This window comes from Mirounga angustirostris, unplaced genomic scaffold (genome assembly GCF_029215605.1).
Source record: "Mirounga angustirostris isolate CCGP_5_RB_7025 unplaced genomic scaffold, mMirAng1.0.hap1 SCAF_4, whole genome shotgun sequence".
In the NCBI taxonomy this organism is placed as follows: Eukaryota; Metazoa; Chordata; class Mammalia; order Carnivora; family Phocidae; genus Mirounga; species Mirounga angustirostris.
Window position 1 is genome coordinate 15,304,962 of NW_026991712.1, and position 20,873 is coordinate 15,325,834.

Consider the following 20,873-nt stretch of genomic DNA (forward strand, 5'->3'; position numbering starts at 1 on the left):
CCTCCCTGTCATGTGCTCTCTCTCTCTCATTCTCTCTGTCTCAAATAAATAAATAAAATCTTTAAAAAAAAAAAAAAAAAAAAAAACTATTTAGGACAGTGTAGGGTCATGCCAAAAATAATCAGGGAAGTTTTCATAGTTAGGAAACCCTCCTTTCAAACGGGTAGCCAAAAAACCCTGGAAGAAAAAAAAAATCTTGGGAATTTAAATAGTCCTTTTTTTTTTTCCTTCACTTTCAGAAAACAATATAACAGGGACGTTTATTGCTAAGGATGGGACACTTACTAAATTTAAATCTACATTTTCAGGACAGAAGCATAAAAAGAATTTTTTTTTGAGATTTTGCATACGTCCATACACGGATATGAACATAAATGGAATAAACCATCACATGAAACAGACAAAAATATTCAAGAACATAGATGTACACAGGGTCCCTAACTTCATCTGCCTAAGAATGATGCAAAGTTTAAGTTCCCTTACAACAGCATGGATATCGCCAATCCGGGTTAATGCACGGGATCTACACCAGAATGCTCCGATGTCTCAAGCCGCCACCTTCCGCTTCGATTCCTCCAAGTGCTGGAGCAGGCCAGAATGCTCCTTCGCATTCCACAGCATCTCAAACCATATTGTGAAATGCACTAGGCCTTGACGGTTATTAAGAATGACTTAGTAACCAAACCGATGGGCCTCGAAGGAAGGGACCAGCGGTGTTTGGAGAAGAGGACCACGAGGGATGAGAGGCTGACTGTGTTTTACTGATGCAATTTCACCCGTCCGAATTGCCCGCTCGGGCTGGCCCATTTCCATGGCTGAATGCCAAATCTGAATTCTGAGTTTTAAGGCTCGCTCCCCTGGTAATAATTGGACACTGTTCCTGGAGAGGATGATGACATCATAGAAGTAATCGTGTTGTTTTTATTAGCGTAGTCCTGCATATTCAAAGAACTTTGAAAACCCCACTTGAAAGCCCCGTGCTCTAAAATCTCCCACAAAGCGCCTAGCTTGTTTAGTGAAGGTCCCTTGTATGGAAATCTGCCGAAAACAAGATTGAGGAATTTGGGTCCTCCACAAACATCCCAGCAGGCTCCACTGAGATTGGCTGAGATTATTTCAAAACCCCATTTTATGGATGATGAAATTGAAGTACGGAAAGGCTAAGTCACTGCGTTTACTGCACCGGGTTCTTGGAAACCCAGGGAAACACCGGGCCAGAGGCAGCCACTTCCAGCTTCCCTCAAACGTGCCCCCTGCCTATCCCCCCTCTCATCCCACTAGCCCCCCCACCCCAGCCACAGTGGGCTCCTCCCAGTTCCTGTGCTCTCTCTGGTCAGCAGCTCTTTCTGGCTCCTTCCACTGCCTCGAACATTCCCACTCCCTCCCCTCGGCCTGAGTGCTCACCACTCACCCTTAATGCCTCCAGTAGTCTCACTTCTTCCAGGAAGTGCTCCCTGACCGCCCCCCTCCCCCACCACCAGCCGGATCGTGGACCCCTCCTTGGCACTCTTGGGGCCTCCCCCGTGGCCTCTAGTCATCCCGCAATGAATAAACTACTGATTTGGTTGTATGAACGGGAGGTGGTGTCACATAGCGGTTAAGGGCCTGGGCTCTGGAGCCATCTGCCTAGGTCCACATCCTGGCTCTTACTAGAGCTCTGTGGCCTGGAGCAAGTCACTTCGTCTCTCGGTGCCCCTGCCTTTCCCTCTCTAAGGCAAGAATAAGAATGGAACCAACCTGTTGTGGAGACTCTAGGAGTTAACACATATAAGGCCCTGAAAACAATGCCTGACACAGAGTAGGTGTTCGTTACCTCTTGGTACAATCATGCTTTGTTTCCCTGCCTCATTCCTTCACTAGACTGAGGCCCTGATTACACAGATGGTGGCTTCATTTTCTCTTACCACAGGATCTGGCACATAGTAGGGACTCGGTAAATATTTGCGGAAGGAATGAATGAGCAGTAGAGGCCACTGCCTCTGTTGAACACCCTCTGCCTACAGTTGGCCTTCTCCAGGCTCCCCTTGGTTTGCTTAGGCTCGGGGCCCAAGTGGCTGAGCTGATTTGCTCAGGGGAGATAGTGGGGAGGCAGAGGAGCTTTGCCTTTGCTCTTCCCAACTCTGAGCTCTCCCTCCAAACACAGCTGCTCATCCCACTAGAGTTGTGCAATCCCAGGCAACTCAGCCTTGCAATGACTACTCCTTGTCTGCCTGGGGTGTTGACCTGTTTTCCTGCAACAGGACTTCCCCCATTGGAAGGTCCCAGGGGCTCAGATCCAGCCAACAGCCTCCCTGGCTGCTCTCTGAGTAGCTCAGCCTCCCCTTGCCACCGCCCTGGCTGTGTCCCAAGGCCCGGAGCAGGCTGCTCCCGTTCTCCACCTGCTGTGGACCAGCTCAGCCTTCCCCACCACGCTCAAAGCACCCCCCTCCCCCTGAGCTTTTCCAGACTACTCCCAAATGGAAATCATTTCTCACCACTCCGAGCGCCCAAAGTCCTCTATCTACCCTTGTTTCTTCACCTCTGGGAGTCTCAGTTTCATTATCTGTAAGAGAGATAACAATGCCTACTTCAAAGGGAGGTTGTGAAGATCAGGTTGCTCAAGCAAATGTTTCATATCATAAGCATTTGCTTATTTACTACCTTGGAAGTTCCTTACAGTCAGGGCCCCTCTGTTTCATTACTATACGCCCCTTATTCTTAGCACGGCACCTGACTCGGATTAGGCATTCAATAAGTATTTGCTCAATGGATTAATCAATCAAAAACCAACCAAGAAATACATAAATTAGAGCAAGGTAGCAATATCCTAGAGCTGTAACACAGAAAGGAATCATTCTTGTGAGATTCTTCTTTTTTCTTTCTTTCTTTCTTTTGTCCTTCTTTCTCTTTCTCTCTCTTTTTAAAATTGTTCTCAGATTAGAAATGGCCAACCAAATCAACCATCCCTTTCCTGGAAGTGAGTTCACAGAGCATGGTGTATTCAAACTATCATTAATTAGCCAGAGAGCTTGGACTTGGGAGTAAAAACACACTCATATGTGCTCACACGCTGGGAATGATCTTCGGCAAAGCGTGGGTGCTTGTCATTCTCCCCCATGTGTAATGGGAGCATTGGCTACAATCAGCCACCTCATTCATCCTCTTACCCCATCCCGGGCCCTTCCCTCCCTGCCATCCACATGCCACCACCTGTCCCCAATGTCACCAAATGAAGTGATCATCGCCTATCCTTCTTGACAAACAAAATTTCCTCTCCCCACAGAACTCTCTAGAAACCAAAGGGGAAAGCCTAGAGAATTTCATTTTAGAGGGGTGGGAAGGAAAGGTCACTGCCTGATTTCTCATAAGCCCTGGGCACATGGAAACAGGTCCTGCCCTGTCCCAATGAGGTTCAGAGAGGCATGCCACTTTCACTGGGTACAAGTCCCCACCCTTCTTTCCCTTGCCCATGCCCTGAGCCCTGGAGGGAAAGCCCAGATTCCCTACAAGGTGGTGCCGGCCAGAAATTGCCCCATCCTCCTTATCAGACTTACTTGCCTGCCCGACCCAGACCTGTCTCTGGTGCAGTCACGGGAAAGGCTCAGCCCAGGCAATTCCAACCCGCTCAGGGGAAGCAAGCTGACTTGCCTGAAAGCTGATGGTAGGCCAAGACCAAGCCACCCAGGAAAACTCAGAGCAGGTCAGTGTGGCAGCAGGATGCTAAGGGGAGAACTTGGGAGGCCTAGGCTGCCCCAGGCAATGCCCCAGTCCACAGGAAGTCTATACGGCCAATTCCAGGCAGGAACCTCAGCATCGGTTTCTCCAACATCACTGGCTACATCCACACTGCGCAGACCACAGGGACTGGCAGGGGGATATGCACGGTGTCACGGTGTATCTGTCTAGAATGCGGGTGATCACAAGGTGTGCGGTATTTTAGGCACCTACAAGAAAGAAAAAAATGTTACCTACTAAATGATGATACAGTTGATCCTCATTACTTACAAGGTGTATTTTATACTTATTAAAAGATTTTTTAGATTTCTTTAGAATGGGTTTTACTGTATATCCATCCATCTCACACATGCATGAGAAGGAAAACTTCAGCGAGGTACATTGCTCAAGGTAATCCTAAAGCCGCCACAGTCTGAATCCACGTCCTGGGAATCACTTTCTGGTTCAGAGTTGTCCACGTCGATGGTTTTTCCCACATCGCTGTCCTCTGTGCCATGAGCACAGGGACGGTCACAGGAAGGATGCAGCCCTTCTTCAGGGAGCCCCCCACTCCTGTCTGCCAGGAGGTCCTCCAGCCTGCTGACATCACCCTGCAACATTTGAAGTGCATCGCGAATGCCTCCATCACAAAAGTGACTGATAAATACATCCCACTTTCGGAGGAGATAGAATGGTGATAGAGAATGTGTCTTTAAATTGATAAAACAGGGAATAGTGGCAGCTAATACGAACATCCGAGGAACTGTGCTAAGCATGCACTTTCTGCGTGTTATCTTCCATCTTCTCTCTGAGGAGGTAAGTAACACGAGCTAACCTTACATACCGTCTCCTAGGCGCCAGACCCTGTTGGAGCGCCTTATGTATATCCACTCATGTAATCGTGCCAGTAGCCCAAGGAGGTAAATATTGTCATTATCTCTATTTTGAAGAAGATGACGGTGAGAATAAGTTATTTACACAAGATTACACGGCTTGGGAGTGGTAAAACTGGGATCTGAAGTCTGAAGTCCAGTTCTAGAGTCTTCACTTAACCACCCCACTAGATGTGGTTCGATTAATGTGCCCATTATACAGATAAGGGAATTGAGGCACAGAAGAGATAAACACCTTGCCCGAGGATACACAGTGCAAGGGCCAAGATTCAAACCTACACCATCCAACTCTCAAGCCCATAGGGAAGACAAAAGGGCAAATGTTAAACCCAGATATTTCTATTTCATCTTGTAACTTCAGAATCCCACGTGGTATCAGTTTGATGAAATTTAGCTTGCTGTCCTTCCTCTCAAAGAAGTGGGAGCACAATTTCCTTGCAGTGATCTGAAGGAGGTCTCATTCATCCATTTGTTTGTTCACTGAATCACTCTTTCCAAAATGTCCATTATGGCCAAGGCCCTGAACTAAGTACTACATGGAGCTTACAGTGTAGCAGGAATACCAGACTTTGTACAAGTGATTGTGTAAGCATGGCCAAGTGGGGAGGAGTGCCACGGACAACTGGAACTCTTCTGCCACTGAGGAAGATGGTCCAGGAACCAGAGATACAGAAAGTGAGGGAAAGGTGGTGGCCAAACCATTTTCTGGGACATGATGGTTAATTCATGCAAAATTAACATATTTGCCTTCTCATTATGTACCTCCCTCTATCTCCCGAAACTTCCTGTAAAGTCTGCTGCACAATGTCCACTATAGCCAAACTGTGGAAAGAGCCAAGATGTCCATCGAGAGATGAATGGATAAAGAAGATGTGGTATATATATACAATGGAATATTATGCAGCCATCAAAAGGAATGAGATATTGCCATTTGCAACAACGTGGATGGAACTGGAGGGTATTATGTTGAGTGAAATAAGTCAAACAGAGAAAGACATGTATCATATGTTCTCACTGATATGAGGAATTCTTAATCGCAGGAAACAAACTGAGTGTTGTTGGAGTGGGGGGTGGGGTGGGAGGGATGGGGTGACTGGGTGATAGACACTGGGGAGTGTATGTGCTCTGGTAAGCGCTGTGAATTGTGCAAGACTGTTGAATCTCAGATCTGTACCTCTGAAACAAATAATGCAATATATGTTAAGAAAAAAAAAAAGAAGAAGAAGAAGAAGAAGGTAGCAGGAGGGGAAGAATGAAGCGGGGGAAATCGGAGGGGTAGACGAACCATGAGAGACGATGGACTCTGAAAAACAAACAGGGTTCTAGAGGGGAGGGGGGTGGGAGGATGGGTTAGCCTGGTGGTGGGTATTTAGGAGGGCACATTCTGCATGGAGCACTGGGTGTTGTGCACAAACAATGAATCATGGAACACTTCATCTAAAACTAATGTTGTAATGTAAGGGGATTAACATAAGAATAAAAAAATTAAAAAAAAAAAAAAAAAAAAAAAAGTCTGCTGCACATACAAAGTCCTCGTGTGATGACTTTTAGTGGGATTTGGGAAAGAAAGTTGAGTTCCCCACCTGTATGAGTGTGGGGGATGGGGAAAACATATGAGAGAAGAACCAAATAAAATTTTGGGCGGTCAGGGAAGCCTCAGACTTTGCTGACCCACTATCCCTTGCTTGTCATCCTACTGAGCTCCAGGAAGGCAGACACCTTGTCTGTCTCGTTCCTTGTGGTAAACCCTGAGCCTTGAAGGATATAGACACATAACGGGTGCTTAGTAAATATTATTTGACTGAAAGACTAGACAAAAGACCTCAGTAGCCCTTCAGAATCTCTCCCAGGGGCGTTTCCCCCTGAACATTCCCTGGTGTACCCTCGGGGCCCCAGCACATAGTAACTATCAGTTAAGAATCCCTGACAGGCAAAAACCTTTCTCCATAGTTTAGATTATCTCTTTACACTGTCTTCCAGAGAAATTACTGGATCAAAGAGAGTGGAGACAAGAAGACCTTGGATCCGTAGTACCAAATCCTCTTCAAAAGGAGTGCACAGTTCATTCTGGTCAGAGTATTGTAGCAGAGCGCCTGGAACAATTTCTACTCCTCTTGCCAGTCCCTTCTCCACTTGCCCTTCACAAAGAGATAAGGCAGCTAAGACCCAGCTCACCTTGATCTCCCCCTTGATCACAGTGCCTTGCTTTAGACTGAACACCTTGCATCGACTTCTGACCCCCCTCCAAGTGCGTCCTCTCCCAGCCGCCAGAGCAAAATCTGAACATATACATTTCTTCTATTTAAAATTCTTCAATGGCTATTTTTTTCCCTTCCCAAACCTCTCCTATCACAAGGCCGACAGGTGTGGTAAGTGTCCTCCTGACTTCTTCCTTTATTCTTCCAGTCCATTCTCCCTCCCCGCTCCCTAATCGACTCCCCACCCCGTGCCCAGCTCTAAATTGCTCAGATCTGTCTCACTCCAAAACCCGTTGGCTGTTCACCAACATGAATGAACATTCTGTGCCCCCATAAATTAAATCATGTGAGTGATTTATTGGATCTATTTTTATTAGACTACCATGGGGCACAGAGATTCCAGAATTCAGATGCCATGGATATTTCTCTAGTATGTACCATGATGCCAGGCGTTGACCCATTGTGTCACTGAATCCTCATCACATCCCTACAAGACTGATAAAGATACAGAGGCTGAAAGGAGTGAAATATAGAGAAGAATGGGCCCCCATGGGAACAAACAAAAAGGGCTTCTGACCCAAGTCTCCAGACCCCTAGGCCTGTCTGTGTGTTCAATAAGCGTTTATTGAACACCTGTGCAGAATGAGTATTGACCCAAGGATTCAAGATAAAAGGCAGCGGCCGGATCTCCCTTTGACCTTACAGCAGTGATGCTGGGAAGTTCTTCCAGGTGTCTAATCTAAATTCCTTTTGCTACAACTCAATCCCATTCCCACCCCCCTGCCTCACCCCTCTCCCCAGATAAATACAAAAACAACAGTTGCTGATAAGATCAGGAGCGTCTCCTCCAATTGTGGCTTCTGTCTTTAGTTGCCACACAGGCCTGAGATAAGCCTCACAGAACAGGCTTCCTATCTCCCTGGACATTGCCTTCCCACTGCCAGTCACTCCTCAGCACCACCACCCTGCCCCCCCAGCCCAGAGTCAGGAAGACCAATAGCTTCAGGGGAGACTTCCCTGAAGGGAAAGGAGGAAAGACAGCTGAGAGTGGCAGCTTCTCCCACTGATCCCTTCTCACGAGGTGGCAAGAGGCAACTCTCTGCGGGAAGATGGCTACCTTACCCGAGAGGCTCCCCAGCTTGGGGAACAGTGAGGGCAGGCTGCCTTTCGTGCCCTTGCCCTCCGTGGTTCCCTGGAGGCTCCCACAAGATGGATACCACAGAGGATTCTTCCTCACTGGCTTATCAAAGAGGACAAGGACAGCAACAGCCTTTCTATGGAACTCGCAGATGAGTTTAGAAATGCCTAATAAATGTTTGATGAGCAAATGATTGGAAAAAATGAATGAATGTGAGAGTGAATGAATAAATGGATTAGCATAGCATTAAAGAGGTCAATGAAGGGAACAAGAGAGTAGCAGAATGAATCAATGCATAAATGAATGAGTGAATAAAAGAATAAACTTCTAAGTGCTTGAATGAATCTGAAGGGAAAGAGTAGCAAAATGATTAAATGAGTACATGAGTGAGCATATGAAAAATTAAGGCATACATGTGAGTCAGTTGAATGAATATATGGATAATGGATGGATGGATGGATGGATGGATGAATCCGATGAATAATGAATAGTCACACTTCTTAGAGGAAGGCTAGCGGGCTAAATGATAAACTCTATGAGGCCAATGACAGGTCTGTTTTAGTTCTTGTACTATTCCTAACCCTATAGAGTGTCCTACATGTAGTCAGAATTCTAAGTGTTTGTCAAATAAATAAGAAGATGGATAATTAGATATTCTCCTTGCAGTGCATGGTACTAAAATTTGCACTTGATGGATACCTTCAAATTTCAAGATTCTTCATGTGAAAGGAGCTCTGACTCTTGAGTTGGATGGGCCTGGTCTTAAACCCAGCTCTGCCATTTCCTAAGCTCTGTGGTTCATTAAAAGGCACTTAACCTCTTGGAACTTCAGCTTCCTCTTCTATAAAGTGGAGGCAATCATGCCTACATCATAGTGCTTTAGTAGAGATTAAAGAAGAGTATGTGTATCTTGCATATAGAAAACACTTGATGAACAAACATTTCCTTTCTTTCTCTCCCAAGCACATTTTCTTCCCTCTATCCATCCAAACCCACCAGCTCCAGTGCCCCTTGATGCTCTCCCCCCTCAGGGGGCCTCCTTCCCTAGCATCTGCCAGAGGACCCACCTAAGCTGCACCCAGATTCCTGGCCTACACAAAAGATGAGATTTAAAACACTAAGTTTCAGGGTAATTTGTTATGCAGCAGTAGTTAACTAATACATCTCTGTTTTACACATGGCGAAGGGAAGTGAAAACTCAGCCTCCCTGAAGCTTACACCCTCAATGAATGGTGGTTTAAATAAGAAACATGATATAGTATGACATCCCAGCCCTATTTTGCTAAACCTCATGTTTGACAGGGTAGGGCCCTTCTCACTGCCTGTAGGGTCATACAAAGATTTTTCATCTCTGTCCCTGGTTCCCAGCACAGAGCGCCCAAAACATTTGGAGTTTCTTGTGTGATCAGGTGATGGGAGCCTTTTTGTTCTAATGAGGTGACTCTTGGTGGGCTCCTAAATAGCTTCAGGTTGGGGATTAGGCACTAGAAAGATCCAATCTTGATTAGAAGCTTAGAACTTTCAACCCCACCCGCCAACCCTGGGGGAAGGGAGAGGGGCTAGAGATTGAGTTAATCACCAATGGTCAGTGATTTCATCAATTGCGCCTACCTCGGGCAACATCCATAAAAGCCCCTAAACAACAGGGTTCGGAGAGCATCTGAGTTGTGAACACATTTATGTGCCCGGAGAGTGGCACACCCCAACTCCACAAGGACAGAAGCTCCTGGGCCCAGGACCCTTCCACACCTTGCTCTATGTACCTCTTCATCTACTTGTTCATTTATATCCTTTATAATAAACCAACAAAAGTAAGTAAAATATTTCCCGGGGTTTTGTGAGCCATTCTAGTAAATTATCAAACCTGAAAAGGAGAAGGTGTGGGGAACCCCCTGACTTTGGAACCAAGTCAGACGGCAGTGTGGGTAGCCCAGTGCCCAATGCTTGTGACCAGCCTCTGAAGGAAAGGCAATCTTATGAGACTGAGCCCTGAAACCTATAGAGTCTGGCACCAAGTCCAGGTAGTTAGGGTCAGAACCGAATTGAACTGAGGACACCAGATTGCCATCTGGGGAGTTGGAGAACTGGTTTGTAGGAGAAAAAAAAAGCCCACATGGTTGGAGTCAGAAGTGTTGTAGGTAAAAACAGCTCACTATTTTGATAGATCCCTGGGCTGGGGGATCACCTCAAACGCATAAGAAAAAATATTGCCTAAAATTGGCAAACTCCCAAGCCCATGAGGAAGGTGGGTAGTAAGGGAGGCTGACAACCAGATCTGACCTTTGGAAAACTTCCCCATGAGACATCTCCAGAACCTGTGGGTTTGGGGCCTCCCACAGCCATCAGGATCAGAGGTGGTCACCCCATCCCCCTCAGAGCATCTTCCCGAGATGAGGAGAAAGAAGTGCGCTAACCACAGAGTTGGAATCTATTCTCCCTTTTACTTGAACTCCACTTAACACCTTTACACGAAGTCCCTCATTTGATTCTCCCAGAAAGAGTTGATATTCTTACGCCACTTGAGAGATGAGGGTGTTCTTAGCCCCACTTGGCTTTCTGAGGCTTACAGAGGCCATGCTGGTTACTCAAGTTCATACAGTCAGAAGCAGTGCCAGAACTAGAAAGTGGGTCTCCTGATCCACAGCGGCCCAATGCTCTCACAGTTCCAGCTATGCTTCCAAGAGCCAAAGAACAGAGGGAGTGACATTGAAAGAGAGAACCCCCGGGAAAGGAAATAAATGAAGATTAATAGTGCAACTGGAGACACTCGGTATGCCTTTTGAGCAGAGACATCTTGAAGCTGTAAGATTGTGTTGTGCTACTCAAACCAGGGAAGCTAACATGCACCTCTTGCCCTGTGCTTACGAATGTGCCTGACCCTTCGGAAATCAGTCAGATTTGGGGTCCATTTCCTTCCCCCCTGAACCTAGGGACTCTTAAGTATCATGGGATCTTGGTGTAAAAGAGCACTGCAACCAGGAGCGGGGAGAGGGGGATGCAGTGGTATTGGATTGTATTGTGTATTGTATTGTATTGTATTGTATTATGGAGTTACTGTATAATGCAGGGGTGATGAGAAAGTTCTGGAGATGGACAGTGGTAACAGTTGTACAATAATGTGAATGTACTTAATGCCACTGAGCTGTACACTTTAAAATGGTTAAAATAGGCAATTTTAGGGGTGCCTGGGTGGCTCAGTAGGTTAAGCGTCCAACTCTTGATTTTAGCTCTGGTCATGATCTCAGGGTTGTGAGATCGACCCCTGCATTGGCCCCGTGCTGGGTGGCGTGGAGCCTGCTTAAGATTTTCTCTCTCCCTCTCCCTCTACCCCTCCCCTCACCACTCACATATGCTCTCTCTCTAAAAAATAAAAAAAGTAAATTTTATGTTATGTATATTTTACCACAATCGAGAGAGAGAGAGGGTACCCCACCCCCCAAAAAAGTAAACAACTGAAAAAACACACTCATCTCTTGGTTGAATGGGAGAACGGAAAAAAAGATACCATGTCCTCTGTGGAGTGGGGATTCTAGGAATCCTTCTTAGACCCAGAGACCCCAAATGACACTAAGTCTTTGTCCCAGCATAACTGGCCAGGTGCTGCCATTTGGGTCCTACCTAAGGGACCTCCAAGCTCTGCAGTAAAAGGAAGACAAGCAAGTGAACAGAACAGCTTCACAAAGCAGGCCCTGGGCCAAGATGGTGGTCCAGGGAGTGTCAGAGCCGTGGAGACTCTTAAGGGTCCTCTGGTCCAACTCTGTCCTTTTATAGATGGAGGAATTGAGTCCCAAAGAGGAGAAGCACGGGCCCACACAGCTGGTCAATCACAGCAGAGCCAGAAGCCATGCAAGTTTCTGCCCAGTGGACATGAGTTCAAACGCGGCTCTATCACTGGAGTACAGTGTTGGCTGTACTGACTGTTGGCTGACCTCACCCCTTCTATCGTCATCTTGCTGGTCGGTAAAAGGAGAGCAAAGAGAGCAGGGACCACACCGTCTCGCTCTTCACATCTTTGGCAAGGTCATTGAGACTGAGGCTCTCAAGTGCCACACCCAGGGCCTAGTCCATGGTGGGTGCCCACGCCCCATCCTATTCCTTTTGTCTGGACCATCGGCCACTGCTCCCCCTGCAACCTCCCTCTGCTCTCATTGCCAACAGAGTGAGGAGGTGGGAGGCAGACTGACCTGGGTGTACCCACAGAGTGGGGACACACTCATCGGCAGAGCAGCCCCTCAGAAAAACAGAATGCCCACTTCTGCCAGCACCGGAGCCCCAAAGGCAGCTTCCAGTCGAAGAATACCTCATTTCCCTCCTCTACATCCTCTCCCTCCCAGTCTCCTCCCCTCCCGATGCTCCCTGGGCCAGTGTGCTGGGACTTCTGTGCTCCCAGGAAGGAAGATTGGCTGGGGCAGAGAGCGCCATTCATTCAACCCTCACCCCACTGGGTCAGGGAGGGTAATGACACCCCTGTTGCAACTGAGAAAATTGAGACACGGAGGTTGAGCAGCCTGTCCGACCTCGCGTGGCTGGGAAGTAGTTGAGTGACCATGTCTACCTGGAGTCCAGGGGAAGAGGAAACAGAGCTAGAACAGAGCTGCCTCTGCATCCCGCTCTCCTCCTGGGCCAAACGATCTTGGGCACGTGACTTCTACGCTTAAACTCGATTTCCTCATGGGGAAAGGTGATCTCAGTAATACAGGCCCTGCCTCATGGAGCTCTTCATGTGAAAGCACCTGGCGTCTGGTCGACCCACTCAGAAAATGACCGTTTCTCTTCCCTGGCCTGAGGGGTCACCCCAACACTTCCCCACCTCCCAGCCAGCAGCCCAGCCCCTGCCCCTGTTTGTTGACACCACATCCGGCCGTGTGTTGTCACCCCACATTACACCACCACACCTCACCAGTGACATAACCCCCTCCGTCGCCCTCCCCACCCACTCCGGGCTGGCGTAACGCAGGCTTTGCTGACACATCCTCACTGAAATTCAAAACCAGAGACTGTGTGTTGGTTTGCTGGTTTGTTGGAGGGCAAAGCCAAGTCCAGCCCCTTTTTCTCTTTGTTCTCTCTCTCTCCTGGCCCGAGGAGGCTGCCGGGAGCCAGGAGCTGGGAGGGGGCACTCACGCCAGCAGAGCCAGGCCCAGCCCCTAAGTTCCTGAGGCAAGATGGCAGGAGCCACGGGTGCCGTAAGGCGGCAGTGTGAAGAAACGGGCCTGCCTGATGAAACCCATTTCTCAGAGATGAGAGCCAGAGACAGAGAGGGAGAGCTCCAGCCCCAGTTCCCAGAAATGTGTCTCCACTCTCTCACCCGTTCAAAAATAGTTTTGGGGCACTCACTGTGTGCAAGGGTCCCTAGCTGGAGACACTGTCGGGAGTAAGGACAAATCAGAGGTTCCAGCCTCACAGAGCTGGATGTGGTAGTGGATCCGCACAGACAACAGCCAAGTAAAAAAAACTCCTAACAAAACAAAATAAGAGCCCTTCAGATGGTGAGAAGTGCCTTGAGGGAAACAGATGGGCTGATAGGACAGCAACTGAGTCCCGGGAGTGGGCGCTAATAGAGTGGAGTGATTCAGGGAGGCTTCTCTGAGGAGGTGACGATGAGCTGAGACCCAGAAGATGATGAGGAGCCAGCCATGTGAGGAGCTGGGGTGGACTGTTCCAGGAGAGTGAATCATAAATGCAGAGGCCATAAGATGGGAGAAGGCTGGCTTGCTCCAAGACGACGAAGGGACCGAGTGGCGGGAGTGTGTAGGATGAGGGGAAGGGTAAGATCTGAGAGGTCTCCAGACACCAGGTCATGAGACAGGAGCCTCCTGGGCCACAGCAGAAGCTAGGACTGTATTCAAAGAGAGATCTGAAATACCCTGGAGGACCCTTCCCTTCCTGGGGCCCTGAAAGCTTGGGGGACGAGGGTGACCGACAAGACTCCCACACACGGGCACACTCAGACAGTGGAACGCAAGGAACCTCAGGATCTGTCGAGATCCATGCCCTTCGACGCTACAGATGGGGGGACAGCCCCAGGATCGGAAGGGGTATGCCCACAATCACACCGTGTGGCCAGAGCAGAACTAGAACCCGGGACACTGGAAGTGAAAGTGGAGCCCACAGTTTTCACAGTTAGGGTTGTGATTTCCTTTTGCTTTTCCCAGCAAACCCATTCTTGTTCTGAGAAGAAAGGGAACATGGTCTCCTCGGGCCACACGGTCAGAGGAGCTGGGGAGCCAGGCTCCAAACCCAGGTTCTCCTGATACCAATGCCCACACCCTTTCCAGGGGGCCGTGAGGGATTTAGGTTCCTCCTGACGGCGGCTGGAACCTTGTTTGGGAAACACCTCAGGGCCCAAGCAGGTAAAACAAATGAGCCAGGTGCCCTCACGCATTGGTCCTTGACGTGAACGCATTTTTTTTTTTTAGAAGAGATCAAGGAAACCATTTATAAAGAGTTATCACCGGGCCTACACTTTCCAGGATGATTTTCTTCATAAATGATCCACTAGATCTTGCTCCAGGCAAGACTGCACAACTCGCACTTCCAGGGCATCAAACTAACCGGTTGGGTTTGTTCCAACACAGGTGGCTGGGTCTTAGGCCCAGGGTCAGCAGGTCTGGGGTGGGGCCCAAGATCTTGCACTGCTGACAAGCTCCCAGGTGATGCTGATGCTGCCGGCTTGGGGACCCCACTCTGAAAATCACTGCCGTACCACTGCACGGTGGTCTCTGCCCAGCTCTCCTTTAGGACCAAGGTACTCATTCACCCAGGGACTGTCCCTCCACAGGAACTGCTCTTAACAGAAGGGCCCTGCATTACCCAGGGTTGTCTCCCCTTCGGGCCAGCAGCCTACTGGTCAGTGGAGACGCTCCAAGGGCTTAGTTCTGGACAACTCTGCGGGGACTGAGCTCCCTGTGGGATGGGCCCAAAGGCCTCGACTGTGACTCCGTCAGAGTTCAACTTCTCCTCCCGCTTAATCCCACATTCGTAATTCCTTCCCAGGTGTTGTTCCCAAAAATACTTCCCATTAGACACCCTGAATGCAAACGTCCATCCCAGGATCTATTTCCCAGAGTGTCTGACTTTAGGGAGTTAGTCCCAGAAGCCTATTACATGGGATCTGGGGGCTGGATCACCCATTGGCTGGCTGGCTGATAGTGAATACTCCAGCACTCGGGGGTTTAACACAGCCCCCCGAGTGTAAACATGAAGCCTCTACTGGTGGCAAACTGGACTGGGTTTTCTGTGGAAGAAGGGAATGAATTGGTGGGCACTGTATCGCAGGCGCTTGAGAGGCTTGGATGAGTTACCAATTATAATGACAATAAAATTGGATGGCTCTCACTGAATGCCATAATGCACTAAAGAAGGATAATGAAAATCACCCCTAGAAGGCAAAGTGTCAAAGTCAGAGGGCCTCTTTGGCACCATCTGAAGAACTTTCATCTTGTACAGTCAGAAGATAGAAAAGGCTGAGAATCAGGCCCAGGTCTTCACTGTAAGGGTAACAGATCACCAGAAAATTCTCAACCCCGGCAATTATGCCAAGTTCAGAGCTTTAATTAGAAAGCAGCAAGGCCCTGTGACTTGGGATAGGGACATTAGCGTGGATGCACTCAAGAACCTTAAAGCTCCAGAACATCCAGAACTCTCTAAGCCTGCAGAAGTGGCCTAGGACTCCTAGTAAATACTAATGCTCCCACCTAGCTTAAAGATGATGCCCCCACGCCTGGGTGGCTCGGTTAAGCGTCTGCCTTCGGCTCAGGTCATGATCTCAGGGTCATGGGATCAAAGCCCTGCTCCCTCTCCCTCTGCCGCTCCCCCTGCTTGTGATCTCTCATGCTCTCTCTCTCCCTCAAATAAATTAAAAAAAAAAAAAAAAGATGGTGTCCCCCCAGTAGACACACCCCCCTACACACACACACACATCACGTCCCAACTGCCAAACTCTTAACCAAGGCCAAGTTGTTATTATTCATCCAGAAAACACTGGGTCTGCCAGGCTTCCCGGATAGGAATGAGAATAATAGGATCTCAAATAGATGCCAGATGGCCCTTACCCATCGGAAGCAAGATGAATGCAAATATTGTGATAAGCAGCAAAGTCACTGAGGCAGCTAGGGGCCTGAGCCACAGCCAGCTATGGAGATGTTAATAAAACAGGACATTGCTAATGGCAGGCTAGATGAGCAGCCAGCAAGGGAATTGCTCAATCTATACAATCAGAATAAATCAAAGATCAGGCTCTCTGGCCAAGTTTCCAGACCTCAGCCCATTTGCAACTTGAGGACTGTTGGATATAGGGTCTGAATTGATACGTGATACCCAAAATACTATCTTGGCCCCTGTTCGAATGAGTACGTCTGGGAGTCAGGTAACAGTTGGAGTCCCAGCTCGGACCTAGCCCACAGTAGGTCCACACACTCACCCAGTGGTCATTTCCTCAGGGCCTGAACTACAAGTGGAATGGACATACTGGACGGTTGGCAGAACGTCCATATTGTTCCCTTGGCCTGTGAGGTAAGAGCTCTCATAGTGGGAAAGGGCAAGTAGAAACTTCTGAAACCTCCTCTACCCACACCCCACTAGCTGAGAGAGTAAATTGAAATCAATATTGCGTCATGACAGAGATGACTGCCACCCTTAAAGATCTGAAAGATACAGGAATGTGGTTCCCACCATGTCTTCATTTAAGATGCCAGTCTGGCCATGAGAAATTCTTAGAAGGATCTAGAGGCTGACACAGATGTCCACACAACCACGCAGTAGCTCTCATTTGCAACTGCTGGACTATATGTAATGTCTACTGAGCAAGTTAATGCAGCCCAGGATGGAGCATGGCCACTGAGGTGACGAGTGTGTTTCTCTACATCTCTCTCAGGAGGGAGGACCAGAAGCAGCCCACATTCAGGTGGAATGGACAGCATTATACATTTACAGTCTTCCCCCAGGGCTACACTGACTCTTCTCTCCCCTGTCATAATATAGTCTGAAGAGACCCGGACATTCATTTGGACACTGCCCAGACCATTACATTGGTCGACTAGATTAATGACTTCCTGTGAATCAATAGGTAAGAAGTGGCAAGTACCTCGGAGGTCTTGATAAGACCCAAAGGCTTGGGGCGCCTGGGTGGCTCAGTTGTTGAGCAACTGCCTTCGGCTCAGGTCATGGTCCCAGGGTCCTGGGATCGAGTCCCGCATTGGGCTCCCTGCTCCGCAGGAAGCCTGCTTCTCCCTCTCCTGCTCCCCCTGCTTGTGTTCCCTCTCTCGCTGTCTCTCTCTGTCAAATAAATAAATAAAATCTTAAAAAAAAAAAAAAAAAGACCCAAAGGCTCCAGGGGGTGGGGACAGAGTCCATGAAGATTCAGGGTCCCGCCACATCAGTTTTAATGGGTTCTGGGAAAGGCCAGGACATCCCCTCCACAGTAAAGGGCAGATTATTGTGTCTTGCGCCTCACACCACCAAGAGGACACAACACCTGGAAAGCCTCTTCAAGTGCCGGATCGAACATATCCCACATATGAGACTATTGCTCCAAGCCAATTCCTAAGTAACACAAAGACTGCTGGTTTTGAACGGAGCCCAGAGGAGAAAAGTGTCATGCAGCAGGTCCTGGTTGTGGCACGAACGGCCCGAGCACTGGCAGATTCTACGGGATTAGAGGCGAATCTGAGGGGGAAAGATGCTGTGTGGAGTTTATGGCAAGCCTTAGTAGGAGACTCCCAATGTATATTCCTGCTGTGGATCTGCGCGGGTGGAAGGGAGATGGGAACCCCCTCTAAGGTGCCAGGGAACACACTTTGGGAACCACTGAGTAAGGGGCTCTCAAGACCCTCTCCAACTCAGACTTTCTACAGGTCCTTCTTACCCTGGGCTTGCTCAAGCCCAGGTCTCTGTAGGTCTTATCTGTTTGGGGGCCAATTCTGCCTGCGTGCCCGGCCAACAGCTGCCCGGGAAAAGGCTCCCTACTGCTCTCACCCAAGAAGTTCTGGCTCAGAATGGGCTATCCAAGAGCGCCAGCCAGGGATGCTGCCAAAGTGTTTCTAGTCAGAGTAAGAGCTGGGGATCTTGCCCGTGACTCTGCCTGGGCAGTAAGTGCAGAAGCCTAACTTGCATTGGTTTGCAAAGCCTAGTATTTTTCCTTCTTGCACGGGGCTGTGGTATGTGTAAATCCCAGACTGCAGTTTAGTTGCCTTGCCCTGAACCTTGCCTCCTCTGGAAGTGCAGGGAGGGGGAGGAGACAGAAGGAGAGACTGCGTCCCAGGCGATCCTGGAGGGAGAGCTTGTCCGAAGGCACCTTCAGTGGACAGCAATGACTGGTGCCCCTTCACCCACCCGCAGAACCTGACAGAAGGAGAATGACTGGTCTAAGGCCATCATGCCTTTGCTGTCTGGGAAACCCCTTCCCCTCTCTGGGCCTCAGTTTCCCCATTATAAAATGAGGGGGCTGGACACTCTGCCTGTCCTGATGTTCTCTGACCCACAGCCTGAAAATGCAGGGAAAGAGCTGTTTCTACTCTTCTCCTCGTCTGTGGCCCCTGTTACAATCACCTGCCTGCCATCAATCTTGGGTGTGTGTCAGTGTGTTTGTACTTCAAGAATGGAAATAAATGAAAAAATGCACCCAGAAATAACAAGAGGCCTGGCAGATGGAGCAACCTCCCAGCTGGGGCAGGTGTGGGGATGGAGGCCAGACCCCGAGCAGCCTGGTGACGCATAGCCTTCATGCCTCACCCTGCGGTGTCGCTCACAGAGGCTTGGCTGTCTGTACAGGACACATTCTGGTGAGAGAGCCCTTCAGACTCAGCCCAGTACCTTCTGCGGTGGCCTCACTGGAAGACCATTGGGGCAGCTCCCTTGTCACAGCCTGGGTGGGGGGGCGGCCTCACGGGGTTGCAGAAAGAGGACAGGAAGGGTTGTCAAAGTGACTTCACTGCCACTCCTGAGAAGGAACTATTCAGTTTCAAGAGTAATTCCTGGCACACAGTAGGTGCTCAATAAAATGTTATTTGTTACTGGTGTGTTCGAGGCAATACAGGTCAAGTGTGTTTGACCAAGAAATGCATTTTGCATTATGACCCAGAGCATACACACACAAACACACACACACACACACACAGAGGTATCCAATGTGTATGTGTGTATCTGAAATACAATATTTTCAGAAATTAATCCTTAAGGCATACTACAAACAGTATACCCATGTTTTCTCTTCTATTTCCTTTTTAAATGCTAATCACGATCCACTAAATTGATTTCATGACCCACTAATAATTAACAATGTCCAGTCTGAAAAATACGAGCATAGAAGTCAACCTGTGTTTGAATTCATTAGCTGCTACTTCCAAGCTGAGTACCATGGAGCATATTTCTCAGCCTCTGATTCCCAGCCTGTAACCTGGAGATTTCATTACTCACTCCTAGAGAAGGTGACTGTGAAGCTTACTTATATATAAAGCCAAAGCAGCATACCATGCTATCGTGAGCACCCAGTAAATGTCAGGTGGCATTATGATGTCACATGAGGAACTGACACTCTCAGTTGGGGGAGTGAGGATCCCCTGCCTAATCCTCTGACGCCTTAGTCTTCCCACCCCCAATCTGAAAGCTGCAGGGAGCTCACGACCTCACAAATACCGCTGGGTCAGTTGCTGAGCCACATGCTCTAGAAGAGACAGCCACAAATCGGACACTAATCCTGTCCTAGAGGAGCTTAGATGCCAGAGATGAGTCATAAACCCCATTATTACACATAGGGGTGGCATCTTACACAGAATAAAGGCAACAGACCTGGAGTTCAAGGTAAGAGTTGTTTCTTACAAATGAGGTGATCGGAGTGGCAGGGTCTGTGTTTACCTCACTCAACAAGGGAGCCTCAGATCTCAGTGCAGCTCTTGGCATATAAGAAGTGCCTTATAAATATTTATGTATGAAATCAGTGAATGCATCAAAAGAAAAGATGTTCAGGGGAGGATCCAGATGCACACAGAAGGACAGAGGGAGGACATTCAAGGCAAAGAATTCCAGGGAGGTCTAGGATGGTGTTGAATGAATGAAATCCAAACCCACCCAGGAAACCAGAACCAACCTCCCTACCACCCCTCTCCCCATAGCCCTGTATTGGCTGAGAAAAACTGAAGAAGGGAAACAGGAGTCTAGGTGTGGGAACTTGTTTCCCAGCCCTGGGTCGCTGGCATATGATCCTGGGAAAAGTCACTTCCCCTAGCCTCTCAAAGGAAGGGTATTGGGCAAGATACTCTCTAAAATCATTTCCAAGTCTATAAGCTCTTTGCTCTAGAAGCCTTTTTTCTCCCCCTCTCTCCCAACTACCCCAGGACAACCCACTGTGTGTTGCTATTGTCATCTTCCTGGATGTTTGGCTCATAAACACAGGCCATAAAGAACTGGCTGGGTACAAGGTGCTCTGGTTACTACTGCTATGAAAGAAATTACCCAACACTTAGTAGTATAAAACAATCACCATTTTAAGTTGCTCCTGATTCTGTGGGTTGAGAATTCGGAAAGGGCTCAGACTGGGCAGTCCTTGCTAAGACCTCTCACGAGATTGGAGTCTATGCCGATTTGGGCTGCACTCATCAGAAGGCTCGGTTGGGCTGGACCCCTGAGGTTACTCAGTCACGTCCAGTCCCAGTCCCAGATGGCTGGCAGTGGAAGCTGGTTTTTGGCAAGGTGCTCAAATGTGCCTCTCCAGCATGGTGGTGTCAGGGTAGATGGACTTGTTGCATGCCAGCCAGCTTCCTCTAGAATGACCGACCCCAGAGGACCAGGCAGAAGCTCCATAAGCTTTCATGACCTAGCTTATGGAAGTCAGGCAGCAAAACCTCTACCACATTTTATGGCTTACAAGAGAGTCACTAAGGCCAGCTCAGATTTATGGGGAGGGGACATAGACCTCACCTCTCAACGGCAGATGTGTCAATGAATTTGCAGAAAGGT